The 26,288-nt window shown below is 41.7% G+C and overlaps 1 long non-coding RNA gene across 1 annotated transcript; it reads right to left on the bottom strand.

Moving 5' to 3' along the window:
• Positions 1–17,807: 17,807 nt before the first annotated feature.
• On the bottom strand, positions 17,808–23,823 carry LOC111090310. Its single transcript, XR_005371096.1, has 3 exons — positions 23,769–23,823; positions 23,083–23,183; positions 17,808–19,066 (listed from the first exon to the last, which is right to left on the bottom strand). It is a non-coding gene; the product is annotated as an uncharacterized LOC111090310 (long non-coding RNA).
• Between the last annotated feature and the right edge of the window lie 2,465 nt (positions 23,824–26,288).

The following is a 26,288-nucleotide window of genomic DNA, read 5'->3' as shown; positions in this document are numbered from 1 at the left end:
TATTGCCTTAGAAACTATCTACGATAATTAATAGAAATGTGCTACAATAGTGAATGGTATTTTAGGAACTTCTTTGCCAGCATGCCTTGCAAAGAACACTAGTATTTAATGCTCCCATCCGTTTGTTGTTGTTTCTGCATCTTGGAAGGCATTTTACCAGTAGCTAACCTCCATTTAACATCCTTGTTTGTTGACTTTGTCAAAGTTAACAGAACTGTAAGTCGCCTTTTGGTCACTGTCTTAAAATTAGAAAACATGAAACTTGGGGAGGATTTCAATCAGCGGTTTCCCAATGGAGAGACAGTCCCAGTCGTGGTCAGAACATGTGTTCCTGTGGCAGAGGGCTGACCCCCATATTGCATGGCATTTATTATCCCTCGTCTCTAAGCACTAAATGCCAGTGGCACCCCCTCAATCATTTTGATGACCCACATACACTCCCACACATTCTCAAATATCCTGTAAGGACACAGGCCATAGATCCAGCGAATGTCTTAAATTTACAGATGTCCAAGGTTAGATGATAAGTAGCCGGGCTCATCCAGTAATTGGTGGGCAGTCCTAGAACCCAGAACTAGAACTCTGAGTGGGAGAACTTCACACAACAGCAGGTATTCTCTGCCATCTAATGGAAAGTTCTTAATGTCCTCTCTTATGCAGGATAACAATTTAATCAATTGTGCTCAGAACAGAGAATCCAATCAAAGCCAATGGGATTCATTAGGGGATAGTCAGTCATCTATGACAAATGGTATATCAATAAATAAATGAGGAAAGGTATTTTGTATTCGGGCGCTAGCCTAGACACCTTACATTTCTTACAGTCAGACAATGGGCAAGGGTGTTTTGTCTAAGGATGTTCAGGGTAAGGACAAAGTCAGGGAGCTTCCATAAACGAGGCAGCTGGGGGTGCTCAAGAAGCTCTCAAGCACCATGTTTGTGGACTCTGAGGAGAGAACTCAGATATATTTGCAGTTATACTTTTGTTAGTTCTTTTTTGCAGAGAAGCTTTTATTTGGTAGTGTTTCATTCCCATAGCCTTACCTTCTTCCTCAGCAGAGGAACAACTCTCCCCCACTACTTTTAGTCTTCCTGTTGCCCTCCTTGCTCATCACCAAAGTACATCATTTAGGCATTCCACAAAAAGGAGCACAAAAGAGGACTCGCAGTGTGTTGGGCGCTATGCTAAATGTCGGGATGCAGCTGGAAAATATAGGAGGCTCACAGAAATGTGCAGAATGGGTGAGTTGCTTTGGAAAATGGGGTTCACATGCCAACCTGGCCACATTATACTCTTCCCTTGGTCCTATTGCATCTCTCAGTGCCAGTTTTCCCGTTTCCAAAACTAGGGGCAACACCTACATTCCATATTATAGGAATTAAATAGAAATTAGATGAAAATTCCAAGCAAGTGCTTGGCACATCAATTTCCTCATACTCCTGAAACTGCTGTGTCCTAATAATTTCACCAGTGCCCTCAGGTATAACTTCGAGTAAGTTCCAGGACCACTGTTCCTCATCTGTAAAGTGAAGATGATACTCGCCTAACGAAACAAGTAAGAGGGAGTATTCACGGGGGTACTATGAAGTTTGAGTGATCAAAAAAAAAAAAAAACGAGGTTTACATGGATCTTAATCCCATTTTTTATACCTAATTGAAATTAATTTAAGTGCACTACACACTGATACACTTAATGTGGTTTAGATTCATAGCATCGGGGACAGAATTAGAATAACCCAAAGTCAACTCTGATAATGGCATATGCTTTTCATTATTTTTCAGAACCAATCTGTATACAGTTTTTTTGCCAAAATAATCATATTCTCATTGATGCCGTTTACATGGCTGCAACCTCGAAATAAGTCCCCAAAACATTCATATGTAAATTACGACTCAGTTCAGTGTTAAGATTCTATGATATTTTGGTGATCAATATAATTGCCCTGTGGTGAATGCAAATATTACTGGGAACCATGTAAAATTAGCTTGGCACCATAAAAGACCAAATATTTCAAAGTCTGACCTGGATTCAAATCCTAACCTCTCCCTTGACTGACTAGCAGTAAAACTTAGAAAAATTGTTCAAAATCTCTATAGTTCATTATTTCTAAAAAATGTATCTCACAAGGTTAGCATGAAATGAAATTAAATGCTGCTGCAGAACTGGTAGCAAGATTAAGTACCCCGTAAAGGCTTTCCAAAAGCAGGCTTGACTCTTAGGATGAGAGAGGCCATTTGTTCTTTCTTAGTCTGGCCAACTCCTAATCACCTTCTAAGACTTGATCCTGAGGATACCTTCTCTGGGCAGTGCCTGACCACTAGCAACCCTTTCACTGATCCCCAGAATGGCTAGGCATCCTTTCTTGCACTCCCCTAACACTCCATGTTTACCTATCTCAGACTACCAACCATCCAAGATAGCTGCCATGTTTTAGCTGTTTGCCTCCACTACTAGTCTAGAAGGGCTTAGAACACCCTGGGGACTGTTCTCGCCATAATGTCCTAGTTCCTCACATGTCTTAGGTATTCAACATATCCTTGATATCTGAAAGTTGAATGAGATAAAGACACAAAGTTCTATAAAACCACACCCCCAAAGTGCTGAAACACCTTTCCTCCCCCATCTTCTCACCAGCCATGAGAGCTGCCATCTTATCGCTGGAGCACAGAATGTTTGGGTCATTTGATAATGTGCTAGTGGTGCCATAAGGCAAATGAGAAGATTCTCTAAGGGGTTGTTTTTCTCTTGAACTTGAAAGCTAGTGTGCACACTGTGAGATCTTGTGGCAAGAAAAATAGTCCCTTTAGGACAAGCAAGAGATAATTTCTGGTTGCTCCCCCCTTTCTATGGCACTCTATGAGGCTATTCTTCCCCGAAAATGAATATAGGAGAGAAAAGCAATGATACAGTATATTTAAGATCATTATTTATTTGAGATCCTCATGGAAAAGGTACAAGCTATAGATAATTCCGCCTAAATCTGTCATTCCGTTGGATATTTATCTCTGTAGCTCCTGCTTGGTTTCCTCTCTGGTCAGGGCAGCCAGATAGGCCTCTGAGGACAATCTTTTGTCTTCCTGGAATAGGTGATGAGAAAAAAGAGAAGACAAAGTATCTATTACTAACTTATTCTGGCAGCCTTTATGTCTTTTGCATACATTATTTTATTTAATCCTCTCAAAAGCCCTGTGAGGTAGTTAAGCAGTTCATTATCTTAGTTTTACAGGTGTAAGCCCAAAGACTCAGAGATATTCGGTAACTTGCCCAAGGTCACACAGACTGTAAGAAGCTCTCCGTGCCATATGGACCTCCCACACAAGGAAATTTCTCTGCAAGAAGTCACCAGGTGGCACACAGTTCTTTTCATTCATTCACAAGCCTTGGAGTCACACAAAGGGATTGAGTCCCAGGCACAGAATATACTGAGTGAATATACAATCTGTGTGCAAGTTAATTACTTAATCTTTTTAAGGCTCCATTTCTTATCTGAAAATGAAGATTATAAAAATGCCTGCCACACAGGATTGCGTGGAAGATAAAATGAGATGATACATGTGCTCAACACAGGGCAGCTCTGCTGGTTCAACATGTTTCTACCGACAAAGCATCCCAGTCCCATGCCAGAGCCAGTGTCGGCTCTAAACCTCTAAAAAACAGCAAGCAAGCACTGTTTTCATAGTAATATAAACTCAGCTCTGTAGGAATACTGAGAAAGTGATGGATTTTGTCTGAGGGAGTAGAGAGGACTCCCCAGAGATGGTGACATTCAAGCCAAGCCTTATAGAATCTGCCCTCTCTGGTTTGGGGATATTTGATATCACTGGCCTGGGGAACTCTATATACAAGAGTTGGGATAGACGTCAACAGTCGGGTGTCTGGAGGGGACTGGCAGGAGCTCCAGCTGAAACAGATTAGAGTCAGAGGGTGAAGAACCTGCCGTGCCAGGCTCCAGGATTTGGGCTTCACTCTCCAGCCAGTGGAGAGTCAGGAGAACTTTCTCAGCAGGGGAGCCACATGCTCTCATTTACATATTGGAAGAGAACTGGGGAAGCCATCTGCACCATGGATTAGAAGGGAGAGAGCTAGAGGCAGAAGACCACAATGACTCTCCAGAGCATACAAGATGAGTAAGAGTGTGGGAATGGAATGGGGAGTAGGGCTTCCATCTGACAGGATGGATCCAGGGTGTCAGTGATAGAGGCCAATGACTCATCTCTCTAGGACAATGCTGTTTAGCATTCTGTCCTCTGCTTCAGAATTAAAAGTCTTTTAAGTTTAAGGCAGTACTTAAGGATTGAAGGAGTGAGAGGATGTTAAATATAAGAAACAAGCAAAATTGGGCAGCCCGGGTGGCTTAGCGGTTTAGTGCCACCTTCAGCCCAGGGCATGATCCTGGAGTCCCAAGATCGAGTCCCATGTCAGGCTCCCTGCATGGGGCCTGCTTCTCCATCTGCCTGTGTCTCTGCCTCTCTCTGTGTCTCTCATAAATAAATAAATAAAATCTTAAAAAAAAAAAAAAAAAGCAAAACTAAGGGTAGTTTGTGGGTTTGCAACAGGTTATGTTCCTTGATCTGGATGCCCCCTGGTTTACTACAAAAATACATCCAATATGACTTGGAAGTATAAACGGCTATTGGGGTTGCCATTCTGTAAATAGACTGTGAATATCATACTCCACCTTCCCATGGCTCTGCACTCTTCTATTCTTCTAGGAAAAGTCTGTTGGCCAAAATCAAGTCATTTGAAAAGAGACTATTGACTGAGAAGGGGAAATAATTCTTCAAGAGTTATTTCACAGCTTTCCCCCAAAACATAAGCAGCATAAGCATGATGCACCCCACCCACCCACCCAAATGCATCTGTTTAAGCCCTAATCCCATTGTGACTAAATTTGGAGATAGGGTCATTACAGAGGTAGTTATGGTGAAAGAGGACATAAGGGTGGGGTCCTAATCCAAAGATTCATGTCCTCAAAAGAAGAGGACAAGATATCAGGGATGCATGTGCACAGAGGTAAGGCCATGTGGAGCACAATGAGAAGGTGGCCATCTGCAAGTCAAGGACAGAGGTCTCAAGAAAAACCAACCTGCTGGCACCTTCATCTTGGACTCCTAGCCTCCAGAACTGGGAGAAAATAAATTTCTGTTTAAGCCATTCACCTGTGATATTTTGTTATAGTAGCCCTACAAAAATACATGTGGCAAGATCCCCCTTTCCACTAACTCCCCATGTGTAGCTGCACAATTGAACTTGACTCCAACAACAGCAACAAAAACACGCAAATATGGTGATGGTGTCACATTACACTCAAGACTAATCACACCATTGTCCTGGTATTTCAGGGCGTTCTCCAAGTCTCTAGCCCATTTCCTTTCCCTCCATCATATACAACTATTTCATACCTTGTCCTCTCTCCTCAAAGCTCCAACATCCCCCTGACCCTCACCTTCAGTAAATGATGTTGTTTTCTATCTTGTTGAGATAATAGAAACAATCGTGAGAGAACTTTCTCAAGCTCTCCCCACAACTCCTTATTTAGCCTACATATTAGATATGTTGCTTATTTGTCTTATTTTTTGTCTCTACCCAATAAACATAAGTTGGATGAGAACAAGGATTGTATCTATTTCATTCATTGTGTTGTGCCCAAGATTGCAAATCCGAGAAACCACCAAGGAGCCAACACTGATGCAAGCGCACGAGGATTTATTAGCAAGCTCGAGCTAGGGTCCAAGTATACTCGACACAGCGCAGAGCAGGGACTTGGACCCTGAAGTGGGTTACAGCTGGGTTTTTTATAGGCTGGTCTAGGGGATTTTCAGAAGGGGTGGAGGAATTTCTCAAGTTCTGTTTACATTCTGATATGGGGCTTTCAAGGGTGTTGAGCTCTGTTCTCATTCTAATATGGGACTTTCTAGCATGGGTGTGGACTCTGTTGTCTTTCTGATATGGGATTCTCTGCCCAGAGCAACTCTGAGCTCTGTTGTCTTTCTAATATGGGATTCATTCTGCAGTTTTTCCTATAAAGTTCAGTTCTTATTCACAGGGGCCTAAGATGGCTGTACTTGTGCTAATACTAAACTTGAGGTGGAATGGCCTTGATTTTTCTCGGCCTCCACAGTGCCTCCCACCTCAAGTTTAGCATTAGCACAAGTACAGCCAACTTAGGCCCCTGTGAATAAGAGCTGAACTTTACGGGAAAAACTGCAGAATGTCCTCAATGTCCTTGGCAGGGAATCCCATATCAGAAAGACAACAGTGCTCAGAATTGCCCTGGGCAGAGAATCCCATATCAGAAAGACAACAGAGCCCACACCCATGGTAGAAAGTCCCATATTAGAATGAGAACAGAGCTCAATGCCCTTGAAAGCCCCATATCAGAATGTAAACAGAACTTGAGAAATTCCTCCACCCCTTCTGAAAATCCCCTAGACCAGCCTATAAAAAACCCAGCTGTAACCCACTTCGGGGTCCAAGTCCCTGCTCCGCTGTGTAGAGTATACTTGGACCCAAGCTCGAGCTTGCTAATAAACCCTCGTGAGCTTGCATCGTGTCGGCTCCTTGGTGGTTTCTTGGATTCGCAATCTTGGGCACAACACACACATTGCACTATCTCCAATGCTTGCAGCACAATAACCACTCAATAAATATTTTTTCAATAATGAACAAATGAATATCACAGTGGACTAATTTCCTTATAATACACAAAAGCTCTTACAGATTAATAAGATGAAGAACAATTAAAATGGATAGAAAATATGAACAGAAAGCTCATGAACCAAAGAAATATAGGCCGATAAATATAAAAATGCATTCAACATTGTTCATAATTAAAAAAAGACAACTCAAAACACTAGAGACAGCAAATTCCATATATCAGGTTGGTAAAAAATTTAAACCTTGATAAAACTCAGTGTTGGTAAGAATACAAGGAAATAGACACTTTCATATACTCTTGGTGGAATTGTAAATTGGCATTCTCTTTTGACAGTATCTACCAAAATTTAAAATAAATATACCTTACATAAGTGTGCCAAGGTTATGTATAATAGGGTGTTCACACACAGCTTTGTTTATAATAGCAGTATTATATGTAAAATAATATGAGACTATTTAAATTCGGTACATTCACACCAAAGGAAATACTTTACATAGCCAGTAAAATGAAAAAGGTAGAAGTACATTTGCTGATATGAAAAGATGTTCATTATAGTCAACATTCAAGCAATGAACAGTCTATAGAATGTGTGTGTACATATATGTGTGTGTGCCATTATGCATCTCTGGAAGGCTATATAAGAACCGGTGAATACTTATTTTTTCTGGAAAGTAGTTCCAGAGGGTTAAGTAAAGAGAGTTTTTTTGTTGTTGTTGTTATTTTATTGTTTTCTATAGTGTTTACATTTCATAATATGTATTTCTATTTTTTTTCAAAAGAGAAGCACCTTAAAAAACAACAGTCAAGTTCTTTTTCCTTTTATAATTTCGATATTGTGTGTATATGAATACACACACACATACCACATTTATGCAGTACATGGGGTTAAAGCAATCTCATATCAGTTAATGGATCCAGTTCTTTTTTCTTTTATTTATTTAAAACTGTTTTCAGAAAGCAAAAACAACCTGTCAGGATAGTTGATTAAACGCCTACCTCCCTACCCTACATGCACATATATAAATTCACTAATGGGAAAAAATCATTCAGACCATTTGTTTGGCATTTTGAAAACAAAGCAACCAATCAATAAACCACTTCTCAGCCCTGTGTGTGTGTATGTGTGTGTATGTGTTATTCTTTAGACAAGTACTGTGTTTCTGGGTTTAGATTAAAAAAAAGTCTATTTAATCTGCCACACACATACTAATTGTGCACACTGGATTGAATGCTTTAAGTAAACTAAATCTCTCTCAATATGCTCATACTCTTGAAAAAGGTGGAAAAATATACATAAACACAAAGGAAATCATCTGAAAAGACTTAATGGGAGAAGGAAGACACGAGAGACCACAAGGAGAAATCAAGCCACATACCCAACCATCAGTGTCTTTCTTCCAAAAGTTGGCCTCTGAAATCCCAGTTGTAATAGTTCATGTATTGAGTAAATTATGACAAATCAGAGATGCCTCTAGTAAAACGGGCCCCTGGGGCAAAACTCCTCGCCAAGCCAATCTGAATTCAAACTGACAACAGAATATACAAAGAGAGCAAAAGAGCTGACACTATCTCCAACACTGTTTTATAAATATAATTAACTTTTATTTCTTCAAATATACAAAGACACTGCATAGTGGAAAATAGTGACTCTTTGGGGATGTTGCTACAGATACAAACCTTTCAGGATATTCCCTCCCCTTGACTCGCCTTCCTGAATTATTATGCCCATTACCAACCACATGTCTAAATCAGAAAATTACTGAAATGCATATTGAACAGAGCAATTTATCTGTGACGGAAAATATCTCCGAGTTAATAGAGCTCCACTGATGAGATCTAAACAAGACCAGGGAACGGCGGTATCTAATTTACAACGTATTATTTAGCAACATAAATTTAACCATAAGCAAGGTGTATTGTGAACATCATAAATGCAAGAGGAAAATGGAAGAAAAATGGGCAGTGACACAGATGTGCTTTGTTCAAAGAGAAAAGGTTCACAGAACCATCACATCAGTGCTTGACACAGAGTCAACATCTCAAACTGGTGAGAGTAATTAAGCTGGAAAATTGAAAATCATGTTTCCCTTTCTTTCCCCACAATGAATTTTCAAGTAAATAAATCATCTTTTGCTGTGTGTGGGGTTTTTTTTTTAATTTGTTGTTGTTGTTGTGTGTGTTTTAAGGGTGTCTTGAAAGATTCTGAAGGAAAAATATTTCTCCATCAACCTTCCATGGTGCCCCAAATTATCATTGTTAAAAATGTAAGGATTTGAGAATTTTTTGGTTTCCAAGATTTCCCTATTAAATCTCTGAAAAAAAAAAAAAAAGACTCTTCATTAGCTAACATACTAGTGGGAATGATATATCCTAAAACTATTGAAATGTGCACAGAAAAGTAGTGCAACTACTCCTTTTCCTGAAATGTATAAGATGAGTTAAATTGAGACCCAAAGATGCTATCCAAGATCACAGAGCTTACTGTTGGCTGAACTGGAACTAAAATCCAATATGTTGAATTCCCCATCTTGTGCCCTTCCCCTACACTACCTCAGTGCCTCAGTTTCTTTCCAAGGGTCTACAAGAACAAGACATAGGAGATATACCTGAGGCAAGAAATAGGAAGCATGTAAGAAAAAGGAAATGCACCATAAAGTAACATCGCTAATCTCACATTTTTGCCTAGGTAGGCTCTAAGAACAATTGAGCTTGTTTGCTCTCCATCAAATGCACAGCTGACCAAAGTAGATCAGAATTGAAGCTCAGTGTTGCACACTCTGTGTGCAATTGTTAATCATGTTAATGGTTGCTCATGATTTTAATTGACAGTCCCTACTGTAAAATCCAAAAATCAACACTGTTTATTGTCCTCCAGGACAAAGTCACGATTCCTTAAGCAGATTATCTCACCACTTGCCAGTATTGGATAATAACACAATAATAATAATACACGACCTGTGTATACTTACCCATCTGTGATGGCACCATGTTGGTTCACCTAGGTGGTGAAACCAGCAAAGTGGAGGCAGCAAAGAAAATGGAAAGAATTGAGGGTTGAAATTTTCCCCCAAAACCCACAGCAGTCTTCATTTTAGAAAATCAGAACATTGTCAGATGGTTTTGCACCTATTTGATAGCTTAATAGTATTTTCATTTTGTTTTTTTTTTCCAAAGATTTTATTTATTTATAAGAAAGAGAGAGACAGTGCAAGAAGGGGCAGAGGGAGGGGGACAAGCAGACTCTATGCTGAGTGCCACACCTGACAACAGGGCTGGATCTCAGTACCCTCAGATCATGACCTGAGCCAAAACCAATCGATGAACACTTGGGTTATTTCCACATTTTGGCTATTACTTAACCGATTGAGCCACCAGGTGCCCCAGTAGTATTTTCATTTTAAATTCTATGGCTAAGAGGCTCCTTAGTCTTTTGAGCTCAGTGGTGTTAAACTTTTTGAGCCAGAACTTCTGGTCAAGATGACGCAGTATCTTCATGCTTTACTATATTTGCTATCTCTCATCCTCAACCCTGATCAAAACCAACAGCAATAAAAAAACAAAGCAGAACAAAAAAACCCAACAGCAATGAGAGATACCAAATGGGTATAGTCAATATGAGAAAAACAAGATAGATATCTCTGTGGACCAGAAGCAAAACAGGACCTCAGAAGCTGAAGGAGTCAGAAGCAGCAACCCAACTGGTGATGTGGTCAGGAAGCCAGGGGGTGTTGCCTGAGGAGTCACCACTTCAGAATGACAAGGATGAACAGAGCTTCCTCTACATGGGCCTGCAGCCAGGTGGATGGTCAGCCCAGGGACTAGGGTGGTCTCCTTTGTTCTTGAAATGATGCTGACTTTGCTGCCCAGCCCCTGCCCAGAACCATGGCCTATGGATACCCAGGGTCTTGAAAAAGGGGAGAATAAACTAGTCCTCAACTGGGGCCTGAATTTCATTTTCCCTGTCTCAGCAAAAGCATCTACAATAACCCCCAAGGTCATCACCTGCCATTCCCCAAATTCCATTGTAATAAGATCTGGTTTGCCAGACAGAGAATAGTGAATACTTTCCTAATCCTATCAACCAAAGTCAACCAGGGACAAACCTATAGTCTGACAAAGTCAGGTTTATGGTTTTGTTGCTCTGAGGCACAGCAGCCCAGAAGAATGGTGAGTGTCTCACTAAACCAAAGGGAAAAATAGAATAATAAATATATATATCATATTTTGTTTTTTTCCTTCATCAATCGAACACTTGGGTTATTTCCACATTTTGGCTATCAGGAATAATGTTCCTACAAACACTGACATAGAAATATCTGAGTCCCTGCTTTCAATCCTTGTGGGCATGAATCCAGAAGTGGAACTGCTGGGCCATATGGTAATTCTGCACTGAGCTTTTTGAAAAACTGCCAAAGTGTTTCCCCAGTAGCTGCACAATTTTGCATTCCTGCTAGCAATGCATGAGGGCTACAATCTCTCCCCATCCTCACCGACACTTGCTATTTGCCATGTTTTTGATGATAGCCATCGTGGTAGGTATGAAATGCTATCTTTCTGTGCACTGAACCAGTGTTTAGACAGGCTCAGCACTAAGCAGGACCGTGTATAGAAGGTCGGGACCAGGAAGTGGACTCAGGGTCTTATTTTCTTGGAAACTGCAGTTAAGTTAATGTGAAATGTGTGCAGAAACCCTTGATTGGAACCTCTGTGCCTGGGTTGGTCATTGAGGCTGGTTCTCTGTTGTAAAATGACTCATCTTCCAGGCAAAAGAGGAAAGCTCATTCTTGCTGTTATCATTTCCAACTGCGGAATTTTAGACAATCTATAATTTTAGGAAACAAGGTTTCTCTGTGAAAAAAGTGAAAGAAAGATGCCTTAAAAACTGGGGTTGTCATGACATTTTACAATGTCAGGGTGTCCTTGGGAGAACTAGTGGTCCCTTTGAATTTTGCAGTTGGGTTAATCTGTTCTCTGTTATCCCAGAGTGATAATTAGCAGGGCAGATATTTTACTTTCTTATTCTGAACTAATTTTTACTTTCTCAGCATCAAGGACACACTAGAAAAGAAGGAAGAAAGTCCTAAATAAAAACCTCCCTACTCCAAATGAACCTAGAAACCAAACTTCCAAGTCCCATAAAAACAGTAGTAAGGGAGACAGGACACCTGGCTGCAGATAGCAAACGTAATGTTGGGATCTGCGTGCTTTACCATTAGCTGCTAGCAGGCTGACTTAGTGGCATCATTAGCTTTACTCGAGTCTTTAATTTTATCTGTACAAAATGGAGATAACAATATGACTCCCTCAATAGTCTTGTTATTTGACAATTCAAGGAGGTAGTGAGAAAAGCTTCAATTTGAAGAGGCTTTTCAAAGACATAGTACTACTGATGTGATTTGAAGTCACAAGGTTCTGGGATCCCTGGGGGGCTCAGTTGTTTGGCGCCTGCCTTTGGCCCAGGACGTGATTCTGGAGTCCTGGGATCGAGTCCCGTGTCAGGCTCCCTGCATGGATCCTGCTTCTCCCTCTGCCTGTGTCTCTGCCTCTCTCTCTCTCTCTGTGTCTCTCATGAATAAATAAAATCTTTTTAAAAAATGTTTATGAAGTAATAGGTTTCGGTGCCGAATTCTCAAGACATCATTGGTGCAAAAAAAAGGTGTGGGTTTTTTTTTTGTTTTTTTTTTTAAGATTTTGTTTATTTATTCATGAGAGACACACAGAGAGAGGCAGAGACACAGGCAGAGGGAGAAGCAGGCTCCATGCAGGGAGCGCGATGCGGGACTGGATCCCGGGACTCCAGGATCACACCCTGGGCTGAAGGAAGACTCTCAACCACTGAGCCACCCGGGCATCCCCAAAAGGTGGTTTTATTAAAGCATGGGAATGGACCCTGGTCAGAAAGAGCTGTACTGGGGGGTTGTGAGGAGCAATTGCTGTATACTTTGGAGTTGGGAGGAGTAAAGACAAAAGGAAGTTTCCAAAAGGATTTTCATATGCTAAAGAAAACTCCCAGGACCCTGGAGGCTTAAGCTTTGTCAAGCTAAGGTTATTTTCCCCTCTAGCAAAGCATTAAGACAGTTGGGAGTTCCCTGGAGGAAGGTTATAGTCTGCCTGCCTCAAGGATTTGTCCGTGGCCTGTGAGTTATAAGGAAATTTAATTTTGTCTACATTTTGTGTTTGCCTTTGTTTCCTACAACACTGCTAGTACTGCCATTTATTCTTCTCTGAACAAAACATTCGCAGACTTCTTCTGTAAGCAATAGCACCCATTCCCCCTTCCCTGTTGACTGAGACTCACAGCACATTTTCCCCATAACCCTCTGCTGTAAAATCTGGGCAGAGTCTGAGCAGGACTCACCTCTGGTATTTTCCTTCCCCAAGCCTCTTCTGCTCTTTCAAAGGGTTATTTCACCCAGTTAGACCTTATTTTCATGGATAGAGATATGGTTGGTAATCTCTTAATATTTCAGCCTTTCTCCTCTAAGTAGAAGAAATGGATTGGGAGACTGGGAGCCTGAAATACCAACTGTGTGATTTACATCCATCACTACATAATTAGCAATTAGCTGAGCACAACAAAGGGAGATCCTGCTTATGAATACCTCTCCTCGTAATCCAGACAGGAAGATCATGTTTATTTCTTCCTTGCAAAGTGCAAATTGGGAACCATCCAAGGATTCAGCAAGAATACAACATTTAAATGAATTGTTTAGAAAGATGCTGGGGATGCTTTGTGCAAAATAGTCAGGGCTTCTTTGGGGGTTTCATTTTCTTTTTTTTTTTTTTTTTTAATGAAGATGGAGCATTGTTCTGGGTAATGACTTCAGACCCTAGACTATAGTTAGCAGCTGATGAGGATTCAAGCTGAAAGATAATATCTAAGAAAGGAACTGATCAGCTCTTTCCACTCTGGTTCTTCAATGCTGAAAGCCAAGTAGAGCAAGTCCCTGCTGGCATGAAAGGCAAAGTAGACCAGTATGACCAACGCATCTTTCAGCTCCGCGATTAGACTAATAATCACTCTGCCCCCTAATTTTCCTGCCACTGCAGGAACTATAAATGGCATTCTGTGAGGCCACAAATTGCTATGGAACACTTTGTGCATGAGGGAAATTCTCTCATTGTGTAAATGGATCAGTTCCCACCCTAAAATTACTGGCCTCTCTCTGACAAAATGATGCGGGAGCCTTATTACTGCCTGCTGGGTTGTGTAAAATCGACTAATTTTACAGGTTTTCCTTTTTAGCTTTTTCTATCCTATGATCCCTGAAAATGGGGGTCGCCAATTTTGGTCCAGCCAGTGCGCTAAAGGAGTCGTCATCTCCAGAGCTGTAATGGCCCAAGAGAGTAGTTATCCCTCAGAGTAGCCAGCTGAGAGTCCATTTCTGTACTCCTTCCCCCCATGATTCCAGACCTAAACACTAAAATGTCCCCCCACCCCTCTACCTGCCATCTCCCATCCCTACCCAACCCCCCTCTGCCACACACTCCGCCAGCCTCAAAGATTCACTGTTAAGAGTTTGCCTAAATTCTCCCACTCTTGCCAGGCAGTTTTTCCTGGAATATCCAGGAGAGGTAAACACATCCTTCTTTGCTCCCACACTGCCTCCACCTGCTTTTTTTCTTTTTTCTTTTTTTTTCTTTTTTAAGATTTTATTTATTTATTCATGAGAGACATGGAGAGAGAGGCAGAGACACAGGCAGAGGGAGAAGCAGGCTCCCAGTGAGGACCCTGACCCGGGACTCAATCCCACGACCCTGGGATCATGACCTGAGCCAAAGGCAGACACTCAACCACTGAGCCACCCATGTGGCCCGAATAAGATTCTTCTTTATCAGAGAAGCCTTAGAGGTCACCAGCTCTGCTCCCATAAAGCATCCTAACCTCCTCCCCTCTCCCTAGCTCCCTGGTGTGTAGCTGACCCTCTGAGCTTCAAAGACCCAGGGAGGGAGGGTAGCTCCGGAGCATCACTAGGAAACCAGCTCGAGAGACTCTCACATGAGAAGAGAATGCAAAAAAAAAAAAAAAAAAAAAAAAAAATGCAAAAAAAAAGAAAGGGCAAAATAAAAATAATAATAAAAAAATAAAAAGAGAAGAGAAGGGATCCCTGGGTGGCGCAGCGGTTTGGCGCCTGCCTTTGGCCCAGGGCACGATCCTGGAGACCCGGGATCGAATCCCACGTCGGGTTCCCTGCATGGAGCCTGCTTCTCCCTCTGCCTGTGTCTCTGCCTCTCTGTCTCTCTCTCTCTGTGTGACTATCATGAATAAATAAATAAAATCTTTAAAAAAAAAAAAAAAAAAAAGAGAAGAGAATGCAGCCTATGTTCCTACTGGTGGTAACCGAGGCATTATTTGTTGTCCTGGTTTCCTCCTTCTCTGCCATTTTATCACCTCCTCCCATAGCGAAATGACCTCCCGCAGGTTATTCTTTTAAATCAAAGCCAACTTTAAATATGTTTCCGATTTGCACCTTTTACTACAGCCACGTGGGTTTCAGTGGCCTGGAGGGACTATATTAAGCTGACTTGTGTGGTCAGTTAAGATGCAAGAGTTAGCTGTACATCAACTTTAAGAGACTTTGACCTGTGAAAGCCCTGACTCACCTCCTATATTCTGCGTCTCTCTCACCCCTTGGGGTTCCCTCCTGTCAGGCCCCTCAGCTTTCCCGGGCTCTCATTCACACCCATCACTGTCCAAGGCTTCTCTCTGGAGAAACCTCACCTGGAACTGACCTCCTTACTCTCCACGTGCGTGGTTTTCCAACCCAGATGTGTAAGAGAATCACCTGGGAAGTGGGTTTGTTTGTTTTTATTTAGATTCTAGGTCAGACTGCTGGTATTTTTTTTAAAGGTCCCAGACAATTCTCTTGTGCAGCCAGGATGGAGAATTACTTGCTGTAGACAATGTTTGTTTGTTTGAACTTTTAAAAGCCGTAGAACTTTGTTCAAATGATGCAGAAACTGGAAGTGTAAAAAAACAATTTGAGCAGATGTTTTTGGGTGATGAAGTGAGTGTGGAAAGAAACACACATGTGTAGGGGACTCCATAGGACTTTCTGGAAAGCAATGCTTCACCTTCACGGATACCTTCCCACTCCATCAAAATGTACCTTTCCTGGAAGCCACTCCATTAAGCCCAGGGTTTCACAAAGTGTTTCTGTGAAGGGCCAGTGAGTACATTTTAGACTTTGCAAGCCACCTGGTTTCCGTTGCAGCTACTCAACATTGCTATTGAGTGCGAAAGCAGCCATGGGCAACACATAAATTAATGAGTATATGACTGTGCTCCACTAAAACTTTATTTGTTTAAAAGCAGACTGTGGGTTGGATTTGACATGCCAACCATAGTTTGCTGATCCCTGTTTTAAAGTACTGTCCCCTTCTAATCAATTGATTGCTAATCTTACAAGCTAAATATACGTGTCCTACTTCCAGATTACATCTGTGTTCACTAAGTTACATGTGTGTTAACTGGAGCTCTCTCTGATAACAGCCCTTAAATCAAGAATTGGTTTTCTTAGATGGTTTTGGTAGAACTAATCCAGGGGAGCAATTCCTTGGGGACAGGTGAAAGGTCTATATGATGGGCTAACCTGGGACAATAACTTACTTAATAGTCTCCTCTTCTGAATTGGAGTTTGAAGAGCATGGAACTGAGGTCCCTCCAACCACTAGGAAGTCCTTGGCTAGAGGGTAGTGATTTGGGAGAGGGGCGGCTATAATAATTTTGCCCACCTTGGTCAGGTAATCATGATGTTGTGTTGGGATAAAAAATGCCTTGCCAAAGTCTGTCATGTTTGCTTGTGAGAGTTGTACTAGGGCTGCTTCTTCTATTTGAGATTTATTTGTATATTTGAGAGAATGAGTGGGAGGAGCAGAGGGAGAGGGAGGGACAGAGGGACAGAGAGACAGGGAAAGAGACTCTCAAGCAGACTCCGTTCACGTCACTGGGCTCCATCCCAGGACCCTGAGATCATGATCTGAGCTGAAACCAAGAGTTGGATCTTAACTGACTGCACCACCCAGGCGCCCCTGGGCTTCTTCTGTTTGAAGGATCTAATCCAGTTCAGGTCAGAACAGAAGCTGAGCGGCAGTGTTGCAGGAGAGCTATAAGTGCTCCCTTGTAGAATCCACATGAACTCACATGGAGGCTACCCAGAGTTTGGGGATTTGATTTTGCTTCTCAACAGCTCCTCACATGCATTTACCTTTGCACTGCCTAGCTCTGAATTATGTTTCTCTGGGGCCCCGTTCAGGATCTATTTGTTCTCCCCTGTTGGCAGAACAGCATCCTGTTCCCTGGTCGTGCTGCTCCTGAGACGCTGGGAGTGCGCTCCCTTGAAAGCATTGTTTTAACAGCCACATTCTCTTTGCTGCTTTCAGTCTCAGATCTATTTGACATTTACTTGTCTTTCTCACTCCAGAAATGCCTTAATTGTTTTTATCTATAGCCCCTGTAAATCAGAAATGAAAATAGTGCTAGCACTAGTTAAAGGTATGAATGCTGAAGTATTGAGGGAGACGTTTACTGATATCTGCAACAGAAAAAACTGAGCTAGATTGGTGGGTAAGGGATGGATGGAGGTGTTGATGAAATAAATAAGTAGAGTAAAATGTTAATGGCGGGATCTAGGTGGTAGGTATATGAATGCTCATTGTAAAGTTCTGCCAATGTCGCTGTATATTTGAAATTTTCCTGATAAAATATTGAAAAAGGGATGCCTGGGTGGCTCAGTGGTTGAGTGCCTGCCTTCGGCTCATGGCATGATCCTTGAGACCTGGGTTGGAGTCCCACGTAGGGCTCCCCACATGGAGCCTGCTTCTCCCTCTGCCTGTGTCTCTGTCTCTCTCTCTGTGTGTCTCTCATGAATAAATAAATAAAATCTAAAATAAAATAAAATAAAATAAAATAATAAAATAAAATAAAATATTGAAAGAAAGAAATGTTGGGATATTCAGGAAAAAAGTGATTTGTTCCTATGAATTATGTCAGCGCTTGATTCAAGACTCAAAAACGTGGACCAGCATATAAAAACCACTCTTCTCAGAATACTAATTATGAGTAGCATTATCACCAAGGAGCCTGATTAGGTTCAAATATTTTATTTCATCAGCATGGCTATGAAATCCTGTTAAACATCAACTACTAAATGAAGTGTTCAGGGATCAGCATGATTTCTTTTCTTTTTTTCCTGTTTTTTTTTTTCCCCATTGGATCTCAGGTGGCCATAATTAGATTCATCATCATAATCCTTGGTCACACTCTCAACATTGGCCCATGCATGGCCCATTTCTACTTATTTCTTCTTTAGTCATTTGTATGAAACACCTGCAAATGCAGCCCCCCCAAATAAAAACCAGGACCTTGACAACCCACATCCCACCACGTAGTCCCCCCAGTCCATCCCAAATCATCCTGAATGCTATGATCATCATTCCCAGGCTTTCCTATATACATGTGTGTATTCTCTGTATATCTATGCAGTCCTTTAAAAGTATATGATTTTAATTGTTTTTAACTTTACAAAAAGGGTATATTCATTTTGATCAGTCTTGGTTTTTTCCCCACTTGCATATTATATTGTGGAGATTTATCCATACAGTTGTAAAATTGCTGTGGTTCGTTTGTTTGATTACTGTGTCATATCCATTATGTGAATCTACCATTTATTTGTTCTCTTCAGTTATAAGCATTTATTCCCAGGTTTTAGTATTATGAACATTCTTATACATATCTTCTGCTGGGTATATGCAAGAATTTATCTTGGCTATATGCCTAAAAGTGGAACTGCTAGGTATTAGGGTGTATTAAGGTTCAACTTTAGGAGATAACACCAACTTTTTCCCAAAGCAGCTGCGCCAATTTGCATTCCCCTGGTGATGCAGTCTCTATCCTAGACTGCATTCAATCCAGTGGAATATATGCAAAGCTGATGAAATGACTTATTATTGTACATAAATAGGGTGAATGATGAGATGTAAGCATCAAGATATGCCTCTCAGCTATGAGGAGAAAGCAGTATATGGGGTTGTCTCTTCCTCTTAATTGATACTCATTAGAATGACTTCTAAATAAGATATTTGTGTTTCCTGCCTTCCACTCCCATTTCCCTAGTTTTGAAATTGTTTGTGCTGTGAGTCTTTTGGGCTCTTCTCCATCTCCGAGGCTATGGGAATGGTTTAACCTTTTATTCCTTGCCAAAACTGAAAACCCCTCCCAACGACAATTCTGTTTTTTGGCACAAAAAACCATTAGCCCCCTACACATCTCTTCGAGTACTCGTTTGTCCTTCCCCCTCTGTCAGTTTTTTTCTGTCCAATGAGCGGCCTTGTGGTTGGAAGTCAGAGGTGCCAGATGAATTTACTTTGTTATTCAGCATCCAGAGATCTTATTAGGTCTTTGCATCTGTTAAAAAAAAAAAACAAAAAGAAAAACAAAAACAAAAAACCACCCCCTTCTGGAATCAAATTGGTGTGATTCATTTTCTAGCTCATCTAAGAACAATCAAGCTGTCAGCAACCTCCCTATCCGTGCTCACTCTGTCTAATAATATCTGCACCGCCAACCCTGAAAACGAATGGTCTTGAGCAGGGCAACTGATAGGCCCACGACACCCCCGGCCCCTGCAGAGACTCTCACGCATTTATTCTGCATATCAGTTCGCCCAGGCCGGCAGAAATCTGCCTTCTGCTGCAGGTGTGAGGGTCACCTCGGGCTTCCTGAAAGCCCAGTATTCAGTATGCTGCTCCAGCCTGCCAGCGAGGCTCTTACACCAAGGCGGCCTTATCAGATCGCGAGTTTCATTATGTGCTGTCCACTGGGAACCCTACTAGAAGCAATAAATTCATTTTGCTGTGCTAGTCTCTGGACTATTAAAGCATTTTAGTCCTGTTTCTCCTTTAACATCCCATGAGCCAAATATTCACTCTGACAAAATGCTATTCATTACAAAGTTAAGATGACTTTGACTTCATTTCTCTCCCACATAATACAATGAAGACACTTTGTCCTGGATTCATGTACAGCCTGATGGTATTACTGATAAAAACACGCCAAGGCAGGCAGTCTTTTCTCAAAAATGGATTGAAATTACCTCTAGGTAGCTATGCTGTACTTAGATAAAGAGTAGCTGGGAAAAAAAAAATAGATTTTCTGCTCATTTTTAATATCCTGGCCAGTATACTGCTTTAGGGAGAATGATTGGGGGAAAAAAATAATAAAGTAGTAAAATGAACTATCACTGGAATATAAAAAAGATCAAATCCCTTTCACTCCTCTTTTATCCACAGCTATTTTCCCAATGCTAAGAGAGAGCAAACAGATGGGAAAGCCTGGTGAAATTATGGAATATCTCTGGGGCCAGGCAGAAAGATCTTACCGATTGATTGATTTAAACAGAAATTATAGCTGTATTCGATTTATCATCTAAGTCAGCTGCAGGCCCAAACCCTGCCTCTGACACATACCCATATCAGGTAAACTTATAAACTTATAAACTTCTGTGGTCTTCTTTCCTCCTCTAGAAAATGGGAGAAGTAGTACACCCCTCCCAAATTTATTGAATGAAATACCTTATGCAAATCACCTTGCTCAGCACTTAACATACATACAGTAAGAAAAACATGAATATTTTTTTCTCCTTTTCTCCCTTCTTGCGCAGAGAGCTAAAGAGAGAAGCCAGAGAGATGAAGAACAAGAGCATAGCACTAGATTGTTGGGAGTCTCAGAGAGAAAGCTTTGTCAGACTTATTTGACAGAGAATGTGATCTTTCTCCTGCCTACATTGAAAGAATTAAACCAAATACCCACAGAAAATCTGATCTTTGTGTTTGGTGTAGAAATGAGGTAGCAGATGTTTCAGATAAAAACTGTCAGAGGAGGGGCGCCTGTGTGGCTCAGTCGGTTAAGCTCTGACTCTTGCTTTCAGCTCAGGTCATGATCTCTGGATTGTGGGATGGAGCCCCACATCAGGCTCTGTGCTGGACCTGGGCCTGCTTGGGATTCTGTCTCTCTCTCTGTCTAAAATAAACAAACAAACTTATAAATAAATAAATAAATAAATAAATAAAGATTTTATTTATTTATTCATGACAGATACACACAGAGAAAGAGGCAGAGACACAGGCAGAGGGAGAAGCAGGCTCCACAGGGAGCCCGACGTGGGACTTGATCCAGGGTCTCCGGGATCACACCCCAGGCCAAAGGGGGCGCTAAACCACTGGGCCACTGGGGCTGCCCTAAAATAAATATATTTTTTTAAAAAGCAACCCATGAGAGGAATTTCTCTGTGTCTGGAAGATGGAGGACAGCCCCCAAGACCGAGCTTGTTCTGGTCCTAAGTGTCAACGATCATAGTGCCCTCTTGATGTGTCCTGGGCATTATAGCTATATTTTTGTACTAGCTTCGTCCTTACTTTCATCTCAATCCTCTCTTAATTTCCTCTCTCTGAAACCCACCTTTCCTCTTGATTTCCTTGCTTACATCCTACCTAGTTGTATGCTGTGGACCTTTGCAAGCCCCTCATACCTTACCTAATTACTTTGCTGATTAATTAAAACCCAGCTCTTCTGCTTTTCTGCCCACTGCTCTGCACCAGGCTTTTCCTTCCCGGGCCTGACAGGAACACTGGAGGCTTGTCAGCTCTTACAGCGAGAGTCCTGCAAGGCTCAGGAACAAAGGGAGGCTCTGTTGCTTCCCCAGCCGTGACCAGCCTCATCCCAGAATAAGGAGAGATTTGGGTTGAACTTTCCAGAACACAGGAAAAAGCCCCCTATCTGCCAAGAAAAGAGGAATCATTCATCCTCTCACTTGTCTGTCCAATTAGAGACACTGCTTTATAAATAAAGCGATCATTTTCTAAAAATGTTCCCAGCCAGTCTCTTTTGAGTAGATTAACTTTAAAATACCTGATCTTGTGAACCGAGAGGAATTCTTCAGAATCCGTCCGAATACTAAAAAGTATCTTTGAAGCCTTCTTAGAGTCTGGAATTACTTTTTAAGGACACTCTTAGAAGTGTCCACAAATAGCTCTGTTGGGGCACAGGGGGTAAATGAGGACAAATAAGAATTTTCCCACTTAAAGTTGTATATTTGTGCCTCCATATGTTCCAATAGCCCATCAATTATTAACTGACTGGGAACATTTCCAAGTACTGCATCAAAACATACAACACCAGAAGGCATTCTCCAAAACAGGTTCTATTTATTGAATGTTATTTACTATCTCTTGGCAGCTTCGTCTTTTTAGATGCTGTTTGGAAGCTTCCCGGATATATACACTGTCAAATGGAGAGATCTCTGTTCAGATTTCTCAAATAAAAGACTGGAAGAAAGTCATAGGCAAGTATGTTAACTTCAGTTTCTTAGAGACATCAAAGAAACTGCTCACCAGAAAATCCACCCACGTGGACCCCCTTCAACCTATTGAATCAGTTCAGGACTACGATTCAGTGGTAAGGATTAGGCTGTAATGCCTAATGGTATGCTAAGATGAAACTCACAGCTCAAAATGTTATAAGTGTGGCTAGGAGAATAGATATTAGTCCAGAAGAAAATGCATGGAATTTAAGATGTGAGTTGGTGTTGTCCATTCTGGGCAACATTGAATATTTCTTTTTATCTGAAGTCCTTTGTTATTTCAAAAAGGTAGGAGGAGTTGGGAAAGAATGAGGAATATAGGAGATTTTATTCTGTATATCTGATAATTTTTTTCAACCACATGTAAATAGAAAGAGCTGGCTTTCAAAAACATACACAATGGTGTAGGCTTTTGGGTATAAAACTGTGAACTTACTGGGTCTAGTCATTGATTATTTTTATTTTTTGAGATGAGCAGTTTGTGTACTCCTCCTTTTCAGAGGAACAAAGAGTGAGACAGCAGAATGAAGAAAACAGATTGAGAAAAAACAGATCCGCCAAGGTCTCATGAGTGGTTGGCCATGGCCCTGACTTTGCAGCACCATCCTAGAGATGGCCCCAAATCTTGGTGTGTTAAAGATGACAGAGCCAAGTAGCCATTTTAATGAATCGCATGGTCACCCACACAGGACACAGCAATTCAATGTTTGCCCAGATTTGTAGGGGAGCTGCTTCCATGGCTGTATCCACCACAGTAACTGAGAAGCCCTGATATATACTCTTATGTGAGGCTAGAGGCCTGTGGAGGAGTCTGGGGTACCCTAGGTGCAGGTACAGAAGGCAAGGATAAGTGGATTCTTGCTGGGGGTATCTGCCAGCATCTTTTGCATTCTCTCACCACCAACCCCTCTCACAACGTGGGAGGAGGCTCATGTGGATCTCTTGGGGGCACTGGATGCCACACTGCTAGGAAATAATGCTAGCCAAGCAGCTGAACTTTTTTCTAAATTAACTCCCATTTCCTGCACAGAAAATGAAAGTCCAGGGAGGTAAAAGTACTTACCTAAACCCACCTCAAGCAAAGCAGCAGCTGGGAATTTACTAAAAGCCATGAATTATGGATTCCAGGACCATGGTTAAGCATTCAGAAGGCCTTTCCTTCTCCTTAGAAGAACATCTCAGAATGAATAATCACATAGCGTAGGATCAATAAAATGCAATCTTTAATATATAGACACATAAATAGAAAATGTTTCCAGGTTTATTTTTTAAAAGAAAACACATCGCATTATGAACGCATCTTAAACTATTTAAAAGAAAAATACTTTATAAATCTAGAGTATAATTATTGGTTTGTTTTTTTTTACAATATTTCATCACTTGTATTTCCAGGAAACATCACATTACTTAACCAAAAGGGTACTTGAAAGGGGCACTGAGTCCCCACTCTGATTAGAACAGTTGAAGAATTAGGTTCTATCTTCCTCCGGTGACAACTCAAAAGAAACTCACTCTACTATATCACCTGAAGATTTATATTCCAAAACTAACCTATGCAATGTATTTGATTAATAGCAATCACGATCTATAATAATGCTCAGATGAGCTTATTCTATGCCATCCCTGATACAGAGTGACAAAACGAACATAAATACTTGCATTAAACCAGCACCCTCTCCTACCTTATGCCTCATTATATAAAAACAGTGCCATTTTCCCCTGAATGGTAGACCTACAGAGAAGACTTACATTTTTCTTTTACGCTTCCCCTGAGGAGCAAATTTCACTTAGAAACAGTGTTACATCAACCAAAAGCAATTTGTGTACCTAAAAGTATTCAGACATGCTCAGCCTGCAGAACCATCATTAGCATTTGATTGCACACTTTGTTCCTAACAAGCACTCCTTGGCCCTCCAAAAGGTAATAATTGTAGTTCTTCTTCATTCGCTTTAAATTAATTTGTCCTTCGGGGTCACAGCACTGCCAGGTTAGCAGCCTTAGAATCTAACCTCATAATTGTACTCAACTATAGCCTTATGAAGCCTCCTTCAGCAATCACTTAAAAAAAATTATGATTCTCTCCGAATCCTGGAGTCTAGAAAACAGGCACTGAGGGACACAGCTGACCTAGCCCATCGGCGGATTTCTAAATTACCTAAGTATGGAACAGAGCATTCTATTCTTTGTTGGGGATTAACACATATTTACTATCAGCGCTATTAGGTGACATCACTCTGAGTCACATGAATTTAAGGAAATCTATAAAAACCATACTTTTCCTTGGGTTTGCTAATCTCGGCTGTTTTTAAGCTGTTGTCTCTTTTTCCCCCTGTCCAGCTTAGAAATGCATTTAATGATGATGATAGCAACGTGCAATCTGAAGTTGACAAAACTCAAACCTTAAAGAGATTTGAGATGTCAAGCCTATGCTGCAGATTTGAAGCAGCAGTTCTAAATAGTATGAAGACATGAACACCTGTGAGCGCCTACTATATGCCAGGCCCGAGCTAGTACTTTACACTTACTATTTTTTAAATATTTCATTTATTTATTTGAGAGAGAGAGAGAGCATGGGGTGGGGGGTGGATTGATGAGGGGCAGAGGGAGAGGGAGACGGAGACTTTCCCTAAGCAAGGAGCCTGCTGCAGGGTCAGGGATCAAACCCAGGACTCATGAGGTTAATGACCTGAGCGGAAGGCAAACCTTAACCAACTGAGCCACCTTATTTAATATTCAAAACAACCTGCTGAAATAGATTTTATCTCTCTTGATTACAGACTAGAATTTGAGGTTCATGGATGTTAAATCAGTTGCCCACAAATCACACAACCAGTAGGTGGTGGAGCCAGATTCCAAGCCAATAGCCCAGAGCACTGCTTTCTACTCCTTCCTGCAACCCTTAAGCCAGCAATCACTGCCCCCTCCCCTTGGTGCTAAAACCAAGCTCTGGTGGCAGCAGGCGGATGGGTCCAGCTGGTGAAGCAGGTTAGAAGTCCAGGCTGTAAGATCTGAATCTCTGGGTGCCAGGATCCACGAACTTGGCTGAGCTCCTAAAAACGGACTCAACAGTCAAATGCAAGAAATTGGAGAGTAAAGTACTTCCTTCTGGGGCCTTGAGAAAACCAGACCCAAAAGAAACATTCACGGTTACAATCAAAGCCCATTACAGAGGCTCGGAACAATTACAGGAATCACAGGATGTGCTGAGCAGGAAAGAGAGCCAATGGTTCCCTCAGACTGTGTGCTCCGAGGAGACAGCCGATGGCTAAGCAAAGCTAAGAGGAAGCTCGAGTCCGAAGTCAGAACAGAGAGATCTGAGCTGCTCCGAGCCAGTGGTCAGCTGCTCAGTAACTGCCCAGCCAACAGCCACTTTTTGAAGCAGTGGCTTCAAACCCTGGCCTTACCTGACCTTATCTTTATAGGCACTTGACCTCACAGGCTGCAAAGCAGCAGGGGGTCCCCCCAGGGAGTCAGCTAATGTTTGGTGATTCTAGAGACGGCTGCACAGAGATCTGAATGTTATTAAAACCTGCGTGTCCCCAGGGTCAAGCACTGTGCTGAGATCAGAGAAGGGACTCCATATCTGTGGAAGGCAGGGAGGAAAAGAAGGAGTGAATAGGTGGTTTTAAGTACCGCTAACATACCATTTAAAACAAGTCCAGGGGCAGCTGGGTGGCTCAGTGGTTGAGTATCTGCCTTCAGCTCAGGTCACTATCCCCGGGTCCTGGGATCGAGTCCTGCAGGGAGCATGCTTCTCCCTCCGCCTGTGTCTCTGCCTCTCTCTCTGTGTGTCTCTCATGAATAAATAAATAAAATCTTAAAAAAAATAAAACTAGTCCAGGTCCAGCTTTGCGTGTCAGGAAGGGAGAAATAGCCAAAGCTGAGCTCTCAGTTGTGGAATGGCAACCATTAGTAAAAGGGTTATTATAAGCCTGAGGACTCAGAGATGTGTGGATGAGGGACCCTTTAATCACAAAGAAGGTCTGGGGGGGCAAGATGAAAAATCCAACTGCTGCAAGATGCTGGGGCACCAAGAATCCTCCTGCCTCCTAGGAACTGGGAGGTGAATTAGGAAGGAGGAGAAACCAGCGCAGCAGGATGTGGAGGAAGTAAGGCCAGTAAGACTAATAACCCAAAACCCTAACTCAGTCCTCTAACTAGAGCCTCTAAGAACTTAAAGTCGTTAGTTTCTGGTTAATGTTGAGCCTAAAGGGAGGGTTTCCTACTCTTCTCAGAGAGTGTTCCAAGGCCAGCAGACATGGAAACCT

This window comes from Canis lupus, chromosome 16 (genome assembly GCF_011100685.1).
Source record: "Canis lupus familiaris isolate Mischka breed German Shepherd chromosome 16, alternate assembly UU_Cfam_GSD_1.0, whole genome shotgun sequence".
In the NCBI taxonomy this organism is placed as follows: domain Eukaryota; kingdom Metazoa; phylum Chordata; class Mammalia; order Carnivora; family Canidae; genus Canis; species Canis lupus.
This window is presented reverse-complemented; position numbering and strand designations above follow the sequence as displayed.